Consider the following 12,364-nt stretch of genomic DNA (forward strand, 5'->3'; position numbering starts at 1 on the left):
GGGAATCACATTACTTTCTTTAGTTTTATGAATCAAAATTTTCCTATAAAACTTTCTAGGATCCAATTTACAAACGTGAAGTAACTGCTCTAGATTTCTATTTATATAGTATATTTTATTCCTTTTAATAAGAGTTTTATATGCGCTTATTTTATGAAGTTTTAAGGTTTTGTTAGGTGTATCCCTAATCGCTTTTATAGAAATTTCACAATCATTCTCATACCAAGGGTTGGTAGTTTTATTATTCTTTTTATATGAAACCATAGTAGATAACTTGTTAATGGTAGCAAATATGATTTTGATAAAATTATGATAAATGTTATCCTTATAAGTTAAAAGGTGTAAATACCTATTAAAATCCTTTAAGAAGATATGTATTTTACTTTTTTCAATAGGAAAATTCCTTTGATTCTCACAATTCTCTTGCATGTTGTTATTGTGCGTGGAAATGTTCAATGTTAAGGTTAAACTTGTATGATTAGAGTCAGGGCCATAGTCATTTAAGATGCCAAAATTTACAATTTGGTTGCAAACACAAATACTAGATATCACATAGTCCATGACACTATTACCAAGCCCATGAATCCAAGTCATCTAGAGTTTGGCCACTTGATTACACACTTGCAAATTATAAGGTCTTGAGAACTGTAGAATTTGACTTAGTTGGTACCAAATAAATTCTCAGACAGGTCTTTAGAGTTTCTTTTGAATGTACTAGCTAAATCAAGTTCTTCATGTAGCTAAAGAGGAGTAGGGTTGAATTATTACTTAGAAGAATAGCTTGATTAGTTGTGGTTCTAGCATTAAAGTCTCCTAACATGAGGATATTACCTTCATTCCTTAGACTATGAATGTCTCGTTCTAAAGTATTGTAAGGGAAATTCTTTTATAGATTGTTTTTCTCATAAAAAATACAATTGATAGGCGTGAAATAACACATTGTGATATAAATCCTCTTAATGTTAATGTTGGATATTTCGGTCCAAATGTGCCATTTTCAAGGGTCTATCTTATGAAGTTGAATTGCGAGGAGAGGCGTTCATTTTTAATTTTAATTTTAATTATATATTAATCAAATTCTAAATAAAAATATCACATTTTTCTCTTTTAAATCTATTAATATTAATTTAGTGACTTTAGTAAATGGTTATCATGTTCTTTCAATGACTTCCAAAGGGATATTTATATTAATTTAGTGACTTTAGTAAATGGTTATCATGTTCTTTCAATGACTTCATATAGAAGTAACGTAGGGTTGAATGTAAAACTTGGACCTTTTGTGCAAACTAATTACGAAATACCATTCAATAGGTTTTTAATTAAATTGGGCATTTTTGTCATTTCGAAGTCTACTCCGTGTTGGAAAAGAAAAACGAATCCCACGAAATGTATGCAGATATTAAATAGTCGTTGCATCAACCGAGTCGCCCACTGTCAGACCCGCCGTGGACTTAACCCCAACTAATTTCCATAATACATACTAATTATTGAAGTATTTTCCATAACACATACTAATTATTGAATTCGGTCAGTACAATGTTGAATGACATTTTAACTTTCCTCATATTCTTTCAATGCCCAGCGATGAATTTGGTCAGTTGCACCCACCAACGCGTCCACCCTCAAACACGTTGTGGATTTCACTAAATTGTTAATCACGTCGTGGACGGGGTATCTTTAAGTCGATTGCAGATTCCATAACCGCCCCATGTCTGTCGGATCTCGGAATATTTCGAGAATCTGCAATCAACTTTACACCAACAAATAAAACACCAACAAATAATTTTATTAGATAATCTCATCCCCTCAAACACGTCGTTGACTTCACTAAATTACCAACAAATAATTTTATTGGACAATCTCATCCCCTCAAACACGTCGTGGACTTCACTAAATTACCAACAATTAATTTTATTGGACAATCTCATCCCCTCAAACACTTCGTGGACTTCACTAAATTACCAATAATTAATTTTATTGGATAATCTCATCCCACAAAATATATGCAGATATTAGATAGTGTTTGCACCTACCGAGTCGTTGTGGACTTAAAGCCAACTAATTTCCATAACACACACTAAAACACGTCGTGGACTTAACGCCAACCAATTTCCATAACACACACTTCTTCTTGCTTGCTTTCTTCCGTGGATAGTTCTTGGCATAGTGCTCGTGTTCATGACAGCCAAAACACTTGAATTTCATCAAGTCCGTCTTATTTATTCCCTCCTAACCTTGGGGCTTCTTTCCCTTGGCCTTCTTTGCCTTACTTGCTAAGGAAAAATCCTCTTCTACTTCCTTAGAAGAGGTCTCGTCTCTGGTGTTCTGTCGAAACTCGTCTTTTACCAAATCTGACCATAGTCATTCCCAATCTGCAAGCTTATCCCTCCCATTGACAGAGTCTTGATAACTATGCCAACTCTTGGGAAGTCCTAGAAGATCTAGGCTCACCATATCATCCTCAGCAATAGTGATTCCAACACTTCCAAGCTCATCTCGACAATGAGTGAACTTGGTCAAATAATTTGGAATTGAATCTCCTACCTCCATCTTGATTTTTCAAAGGTTATCCTTCAGCGCCAACTTCCTATGGTCACTTTTATTCTGAAATAGGTCTGTCAATGCTTTCCACATAGCATGCAGAGTTTCCTTCTCATGGAGCCTCGAGAAAATGTGGTCTCGAACTCCCTCAAGGATTATCTGCCTCACCCTTGCCACACGCTTCTTCCATTCGGCTAAGTCTTTAGCATCCGATGATGGTGGCTTAGGAATATCTCGACCAGTGAATTCCTTCAAGCCATTATCCTCTAACGCAACCTCCAGCCTATCCTTCTAGGCTATATAATTTGAGCTACCATCCAAGGCATACTCGAGTCGCAAACCATAGAACGCCATCTGTTGATCTTGAAGTATATAATACAAATTCAAATTTCACCTGTAACCCTGAACTCAAAATCTCCTCTAGTATACTTCTTTCACCCCTGATACCATGTAGAATTTCCTGTAGATTCACAAGCTCATGCAATGTACTAAAGCACAGGACAAGAATCTACTTCTACTTTCAACCATCGTAAGCCAATAGATCAATGAAAACAATATGAACAAGAAGAAGATAAATCAATGGCACATAACACAATATTTATCTGGGCAAAGCCACAGCGCAAAACCCATTCTATCTATATTGCATTAATCAGAAATACAAGATGAGAATACAATGCTTGTTCTCACAAGAACAATCCATGCACAGGTATACTCAACTCTCAGCTCACAAGCTAGCTCAAGCCAAATCCTTAGCCTATTATGCAGCTCTCCAAGCCCCTATTTCCTTGCACAATTCCTAGGATGAATAGCCTGTATTTAAGGGAATTCATGCTTCCAAAACTGCAAAAACCAAACATAGGTCATTCTCTGATTGCATGCATGATATTTATAACTCAATAAATCATACAATTGATAGTACACTCCCTGCACTGTAGTCTCAACTAGGTCTTTCTCATAATTGACATGCATGAGTTTCTCATGAGGGAATCTTTAGTTAACTGGATTAACACTTGTGGATGCACCAATTCGTCGACTAATAGTTAATCCTCTATTAGTTCCACAAACAATTAGAACTAATTTAACTAATCATAACTCAGTTTAATGGGTAAGGTTTTCCTTAGTCAAGAGGATAAATTAGGGAGTGTAACCTTGAATCTTGAGGTTGTAGGTTATAAATTGTTTTTGGATCTATTTAGTCTTCTTTCACAACTCTCTAGATATATTGGCACCTTGAAACACACATCCATATAAAATAGTAGAAGTGATGAGAGTCAGTACACCAATAGATCAAAAAGGATTTTAAGGTAAATATTCTAGCTCGTTAAGGGAATCACATTACTTTCTTTAGTTTTACGAATCAAAATTTTCCTCCAAAACTTTCTAGGATCGAATTTACAAACGTGAAGTAACTGCTCTAGATTTCTATTTATATAGTATATTTTATTCCTTTTAATAAGAGTTTTATATGTGCTTATTTTATGAAGTATTAAGGTTTCGTTAGGTGTATCCCTAATTGCTTTTATTGAAATTTCACAATCATTCTCATACCAAGGGTTGGTAGTTTTATTATTCTTTTTATATGAAACCATAGTAGATAACTTGTTAATGGTAGAAAATATGATTTTGATAAAATTATGATAAATGTTATCCTTATAAGTTAAAAGGTGTAAATAACTATTAAAATCCTTTAAGAAGATATGTATTTTACTTTTTTCAATAGGAAAATTCGTTTGACTCTCACAATTCTCTTGCATGTTGTTATTGTGTGTGGAAATGTTCAATGTTAAGGTTAAAGTTGTATGATTAGAGTCAGGTCCATAGTCATTTAAGATGTCAAAATTTACAATTTGGTTGCAAACACAGATACCAGATATCACATAATCCATGACACTATTACCAAGCCCATGAATGCAAGTAATCTAGAGTTTGGCCACTTAATTACACACTTGCAAATTATAAGGTCTTGAGAACTGTAGAATTTGACTTAGTTGGTACCAAATAAATTCTTAGACAGGTCTTTAGAGTTTCTTTTGAATGTACTAGCTAAATCAAGTTCTTCATGTAGCTAAAGAGGAGTAGGGTTTGAATTATTACTTAGAAGAATAGCTTGATTAGTTGTGGTTCTAGCATTAAAGTCTCCTAACATGAGGATATTACCTTCATTCCTTAGACTATGAATGTCTCGTTCTAAAGTATTGTAAGGGAAATTCTTTTATAGATTGTTTTTCTCATAAAAGATACAATTGATAGGCATGAAATAACAAATTGTGATATAAATCCTCTTAATGTTAATGTTGGATATTTTGATCCAAATGTGCCATTTTCAGGGGTCTATCTTATGAAGTTGAATTGCGAGGAGAGGCGTTCATTTTTATATAACATATTATTCCTCCAACTCCTCTCGAAGAAGATTACTTGCTCAATGCTAACCAGAAAATGAATACATCTATGTGAAGGACCTTAGATCCATTGTACTCACAAGTTTGGACTAAAAAAAATATGAATTTCACTTTGGATCCAACTTAACATAGGATGTTTATGCCATGGAAATGCACCATAGTTCCAAAATAAAATCCAAAGTGTTCCAAATTCAAATTTATATATTTCATGAAGAACTAGAGTATTCCAAGATCAAATTTGTACATTTCATTAGGATCCAAAATGTTCCAATTCAAATATATACATTTCACGAGGATCCAAAAATATTCCAAATTCAATTTTACTAAATTAGTTTGATATAAATTAGATTTTTCCATCTCTATTCTAATTAAATGATGATTGAGTTTTTTCATTATTTTTCAAAAACATGTTAATACATCATGTATTTTTAATAATTTTATATAAAATTAGTAAATCTGAAATAAAATATATTTTTATTTTAATTATATTAAAACAACAACAATAATTATGAATATTTTCACTTTTAATTTTAATTTTATATTAATCAAATTCTAAATAAAAATATCACATTTTTCTCTTTTAAATCTATTAATATTAATTTAGTGACTTTAGTAAATGGTTATCATGTTCTTTCAATGACTTCCAAAGGGATATTTATATTAATTTAGTGACTTTAGTAAATGGTTATCATGTTCTTTCAATGACTTCATATAGAAGTAACGTAGGGTTGAAGGTAAAACTTGGACCTTTTGTGCAAACTAATTACGAAATACCATTCAATAGGTTTTTAATTAAATTGGGCATTTTTGTCATTTCGAAGTCTACTCCGTGTTGGAAAAGAAAAACGAATCCCACGAAATGTATGCAGAGATTAAACAGTCGTTGCATCAACCGAGTCGTCCACTGTCAGACCCGCCGTGGACTTAAACCAACTAATTTCCATAATACATACTAATTATTGAATTATTTTCCATAACACATACTAATTATTGAATTCGGTCAGTACAACGTTGAATGACATTTTAACTTTCCTCATATTCTTTCAATGCCCAGCGATGAATTCGGTCAGTTGCACCCACCAACGCGTCCACCCTCAAACACGTTGTGGATTTCACTAAATTGTTAATCACGTCGTGGACGGGGCATCCTTAAGTGGATTGCAGATTCCATAACCGCGTCCATATCCGTGGGATCTCGTAATATTCCAGAAATTTACAATCAACTTAACACCAACAAATAATTTTATTAGATAATCTCATCCCGTCAAACACGTCGTGGACTTCACTAAATTACCAACAAATAATTTTATTGGACAATCTCATCCCCTCAAACACTTCGTGGACTTCACTAAATTACCAATAATTAATTTTATTGGATAATCTCATCCCACAAAATATATGCGGAGATTAGATAGTGTTTGCACCTACCGAGTCGTTGTGGACTTAAAGCCAACTAATTTCCATAACACACACTAATTATTGAACTAATTTCCATAATACATACTAATTATTGCAAGCGATGAATTCGGTCAGTAATTATACTAAATAATTCGGTCAGTGGCACCCACCAACGCGTCCACCCTCAGACACGTCGTGGACTTCATTAAATTGCCAACAATTAATTTTATTGGACATCTCAACCATCAAACAGTGAATCAGTCATTACTCTTGCTTTTAATTTTTCTCTCTTTTTTAGGAGGAAAAAAACGCTAGTTTTTATTATATGTATTAGTCTATCAAGTTTCATAATTTTCATATGCATTGCGCAGAATAGAAGACAATATAGTGACATAAACTACTGTTCAGAGAAGACTAAGTCTCAATACCAATAGACTAACCACTATCAAAAACAATAGGTAACTAAGTATACATCCAAAGATGCTTTTTAATTTTTCCTTATCTTGCTTTTACATCATAGCTATCGAATTCGGGCTAACTGACCCAAAGAATTCGGAAATTCGTCTTTTTTATTTGATTCCATTCGTGTAATAAAATTGGGTAAGAAATCTTGGCTCTTGCCAAAATCATAAGAAATTATTATATCGACTTGCAGATTGTTGGATATACTCTTAGTGTTATAGTGGCAGCTACGAGAATTGATCCCGAGTCTTCCTTAAATTAGGTCTGGCAGTTACCAATTCACCATACAGTAAAAAAAATAGATACGGAATTTTAATAGTAACAAATTCTGTATTAAAAAAATGAAAAAATAATAATTTTTATATAATTTTTTTTTATAGAAAATAGTTAATTTTATATATGGTGTCGATATTCTTAATCTGTGAGTGGACATTCTAATTTGCAATTTGCAATTGTAAAACATATAAATTCTATATTAAATTATGGTAGAGAATGATAATTTCTATATTTAAAAAATTGCAATGAAACTAGTTTATCAATTAATCCTAATTTTTCTAGTAACTTTTCACAAATGACAAGAAATGTGGAATGTTGCATACATTTTCCAACTTTATTTTGTTCAACAAAGAATTTTAGGTCAATGTAATGGTAAAGCGGAGTTAGATTTAAAAATTTATTTTATTCAAGAAAAACGTCTTCGTCCATGTAGCGACAAAGCAGAGTTAAATTATAAATTTATTATGTTTAGCAAAGAATTATCCATCAAGGTAGCAAGAAAGCAAAGTTAGAATTAGAAAATTGCAGAGACTGGTAAGTTTTATATTTAAAAAATTGTTATTGGATTTAATGAAAAATGTATTGATAAGTGAACTTCCCTATTACCTTGCATTTTTTCAACAATTATGAGTTTTAAATGTTGGTCATAATAAGTTTCATTGTAGCATTCCTAAATGGATTGCAAATCTCACCAATTTGCAATGGTTGGATCCATCCAACAATAATTTCATTGGAAGGACACCATCCAATCTTCAAAGGTTTCAAGGATTCAAAATTCATGGGTTTTCTATGTTGAGATATTTCTGTTAATTAATTTTGGAAAAAATCTCATGTATGTGACAACAATAGGATTAGTTGCTATATTAGCTCCAGTGTTTTTTGAGGAGGAGTTAATGCATCCTATATTTGTTGTGAGGGAATTTATGATTCAGTTTTATACTCCAGCTATAAGAAATGTAATCCCGTAGAGGATTGTGAGTGTGTAGAAAAGATAGGGAGAGTTGAGAGTATGTGTGAAGAATTAATAATTGTTGTAATCTCCTGTTGAATAATAAGATTGCCGATGCCTCTGTTCTAGTGGACGTGGCCCAGATTGGTTGGGTGAACCACGTTAAATCTGTGTGTTATGGTTTTGTGATTTTGAATGTGCTGTGTATGTTTGTTTATTTTTATTTCCGCTACGCATTGTTTGGTCTAACAAGTGGTATCAGAGCAGCGCAGCGGAGGCGTGGCGGGCCCATAACCTACAGGTCTTTGGTTGAGGAGCGGGTGCGTGTGACAGAGCTGCTGAAGGTGGAGTTTTGGCGATTGGCGCATTTTATTTTGGAACAGACGCGCCGATTAGCGCGGATCAGAGTTTAATACTTGTGCCAGATAGCATTGGCGCGGATCCGAGTTTAATACTCGCGCCAGAGCGCCAGTATCCTGATTGGTGCGGAATCGACGAGTTTAAGCGCGCTAATTTTTTCACTAACACCGTTGTTTGTTCTGGCACGGTAAAAGTTAGGAACAGTCGCGCCAGCGTGCCAGAAAGGGCCATTGGCGCGGAAACGCAAGGATTAATCGCGCCAATTTCCTGCCTTGCATGTATTTTATTTTGGGCACGGGTCTTCTGCTGTTAAGGAGCGCCAGGCAGTGGATTGTATTTCGGGCGCGGGTTTTCCGCTGTCAAGGAGTGCCAGGGAGTTTTTTCCCTCTGGTAAACCTGCAATTTTTTGTTTTTCTTTTCAAATTGTAATTACACGGTACGACAGAGGCAATTTTTAATTTGGAATTGGAGATCTTGTTTGTTACAACATGGCAAAAACTCAAAGTGCTCGTTTTGAGATCGAGAAGTTCAATGGAAAAAATAACTTCGAAATCTGGAAAGTGAAGATGCATGATTTACTTGTGCAACAAGGTGTGGCGAAGGCGCTGTTGGGAAAATCCAAACAGCCTTACACCATGACAGATGATGAATGGAATGAATTGAATGGAAGAGCCCTGAGCGGTATTCGACTGTGTTTGGCGGATGATGTTTTGTTTAACATTGTATTAGAGAAAATTGCTGCTGGTTTGTGGACAAAGCTTGAGAAGCTGTACATGACAAAATCCTTGACCAATAGGATTCTTCTAAAGCGACAATTATACAGTCTGCGCATGAAGGAAGGTACAGCTATCATTGATCATTTGAATGTATTTAATACTCTTCTGGTGCAATTAGAAAGTATAGAAGTAAAATTTGAATTAGAAGATAAAGCTATAACTTTATTATGCTCGTTGCCCGAGTCATGGGATCATTTTGTTACTTCTATAAGTCTAAGTATATCAGAAACCCTTGAATTTGATGATGTTGTTGGAGCTTTGTTGTTCGAAGAGACAAGGAAGAGGTCAAATTTAGAAACCTCTACATCAGAAGCAATGATGGCTAGAGGTCGTTCTAGAGAAATACGCTCCGGTAAGCACAGGGAATCGCGTTCAAAATCGAAAGGGAAGAAGAGTAAGGTAAAGTGCTGGTTTTGTGGCAAATCGAGACATTTGAATAAGGACTGTTGGAAGAGACAACAAGCATCCAAAGAAGACTCTTCAACAAAGAAGAAAGAAGCAAACATGACAAATACAATTTCGGCATCCAAGACAGGTATGAGTGATGAAGTGTTATCAGTTGATTTGTCTAGTCATGATCAACATTAGCTGTTAGATTCTGGTGCATCAAATCACATGTGTATTCATAGGGAATGGTTTAAAACTTATAAACCAATCAATGATGGAGTAGTTTACATGGGAAATGATGTCACATGTAACATTGTGGGAATTGGAAGCATTCAGCTTAAAATGTTTGATGGGACAAATAAAATTTTAACTGATGTAAGACATGTACCTGAACTAAGGAAAAATCTCATTTCATTAGGAGTACTAGACACTAATGGATATAAAACCTTTATTCAAGGTGGAGTAATGAAAGTTTATAAAGGAATTTTACTAGTAATGAAAGCAAAGAAGGTTGGAAATCTTTTTCAGTTAGAAGGAAGAACAGAGTCAGATCATGTCTCTACAGTGTCTGAAAATGACAGTAATTCTATTCGTTTATGGCATCAAAGGTTGGGCCATATGAGCGAAAGAGGTTTAAAGATTTTATTTGATCGTAAGTTACTTCCTAATCTAAAGTCTGTTAAGTTAGATTTCTGCAAACATTGTCTGTTTGGGAAACAAAGCAAGAAGAAGTTTAAAATTGGAAAACATACTAGTAAGGGAATCCTTGATTATATCCATTCTGATGTTTGAGGTCCATCTCCTATAACCTCATATGGCGGATCGTCATATTTTGTAACTTTTATTGATGATTTCTCTAGAAAAGTGTGGGTCTACATGTTAAAGAAGAAGTCTGATGTGTTTACAGTTTTCAAACAGTTTAGAGCATTGGTTGAAAACGTCACTGGAAGAACTATTAAATGTTTAAGAATTGACAATGGTGGTGAGTTTACTTCAAAGGAATTTGATAATTATTGCAAGGAAGCTGGGATCGAAAGATATAAAACCAATGTATATACTCCTCAGCAAAATGGAGTTGTTGAACGCATGAACAAGACTCTTTTAGAGAGAGCACGAAGTATGCTAAGTAACGCTAATTTGCAAAAGGAATTGTGGACATAAGCGGTTGCTATAGCTTGCTATTTGATAAATCAATCACCATCAACTGCAATAGGATGCAAAATTCCTCAAGAGGTATGGAAAGGTCATCCTTGTGATTATTCTAAACTGAAAGTTTTTGGTTGTGATGCATATGCTCTAGTTCCAAAACATCAGCATTCTAAATTAGATCCTAAGTCAAAAAGATATATCTTTTTTGGATATGGTGATGGGACTAAGGGATACAGATTGTAGGATCCTACTACTCACAAGATCATCATTAACAGAGATGTTAAATTTAATGAATCATCACTTGAAAATTCAGATGTAGATGATAAAATGAAACAAGATAATGTATCTAAGCTTCAACACATTCAGTTTGAAACCAGTTCAGATTCTGATGATGATCAAGATGAACATGGTTCAGATGTAAGTCATGAACAAGTTTCAGATGCAGGTCATGAACATGTTTCAGATGCATATCATGAAGAAGTTCCTACATATAATAATCAACAAATTGTGGAAGTACCAGAAACATCTTTAAGGAGGTCCATGAGAATTAAACATCCTCCTAGAAGGTGTGATGATTATGTTACTTCAGTTGCTTTAACCGCTAACGATGATGAACCTTTGTGCTATCAGGAAGATGTAGAAGGTTCTAAAAGTGAAAAGTGGAAAGAAGCTATGAAGGACGAAATGATGGCATTAGACAAAAATGACACATGGGATCTGGTAGAACTTCCTAAAGACAGAAAAATTGTGGGATGTAAATGGGTTTACAAATTGAAAAGGGGTGTTGATGGTACAGAGGACAGGTACAAAGCAAGGCTGGTCGCGAAAGGTTTTTCTCAGAAAGCAGGCGTTGATTTTCATGAGATATTTTCACCAGTTGTAAAAATTGTTTCAATTCGAATTATATTAGCATTAGTTGCCTTACTTGATTTAGAATTACAGCAACTAGATGTTAAAACTGCATTTTTACATGGAGATTTAGATGAGGAAATTTACATGGAACAACCGGAAGGGTTTGTTCAAGATCGCAACAAGAAATTTGTCTGCAGGCTCAAGAAATCATTGTATGGTCTGAAGCAGTCGCCTCGACAATGGTACAAGAAATTTGATTCTTTCATGTTGAGTCAAAATTATATAAGAAGTGAATATGATCATTGTGTTCATTTTAAGAAATTAAGTAATGGCATGTTCATTATCTTAGTGTTATATGTTGACGATATGCTTTTAGCAAGCAAAAGCATAGTAGAGATCAACAGGTTAAAGGCTCAGATGGCTAGGACATTTGATATGAAAGATCTAGGAGTAGCAAGACAAATTTTGGGCATGGAGATTTTCAGAGACAGGAGCAATGGTAAGCTGTGGCTATCACAATAGAAGTATATTGAGAAGATACTCTTGAGGTTTGGTATGAACAATGTGAAGCCTGTTTCAGTCCCTTTAGCTTCCCATTTTAAGCTTTCTTCAAGTTTATGTCCTAATACAAATGAAGAAAAGGAATATATATCTCGAATTCCATATGCCAATGTAGTAGGTTGTTTGATGTATGCGATGGTTTGTACTCGACCAGATATTTCACATGCAGTTGGGGTTGTCAGCAGGTATATGGCAAATCCAGGAAAAGAACACTGGTCAGCAGTGAAATGGGTGCTTCGGTATTTGAGAGGCAC

Source organism: Pinus tabuliformis, chromosome 3_1, assembly GCF_031772625.1.
Source record: "Pinus tabuliformis cultivar Carrire ecotype Pingquan chromosome 3_1, CPIR1, whole genome shotgun sequence".
Lineage (NCBI taxonomy): Eukaryota > Viridiplantae > Streptophyta > Pinopsida > Pinales > Pinaceae > Pinus > Pinus tabuliformis.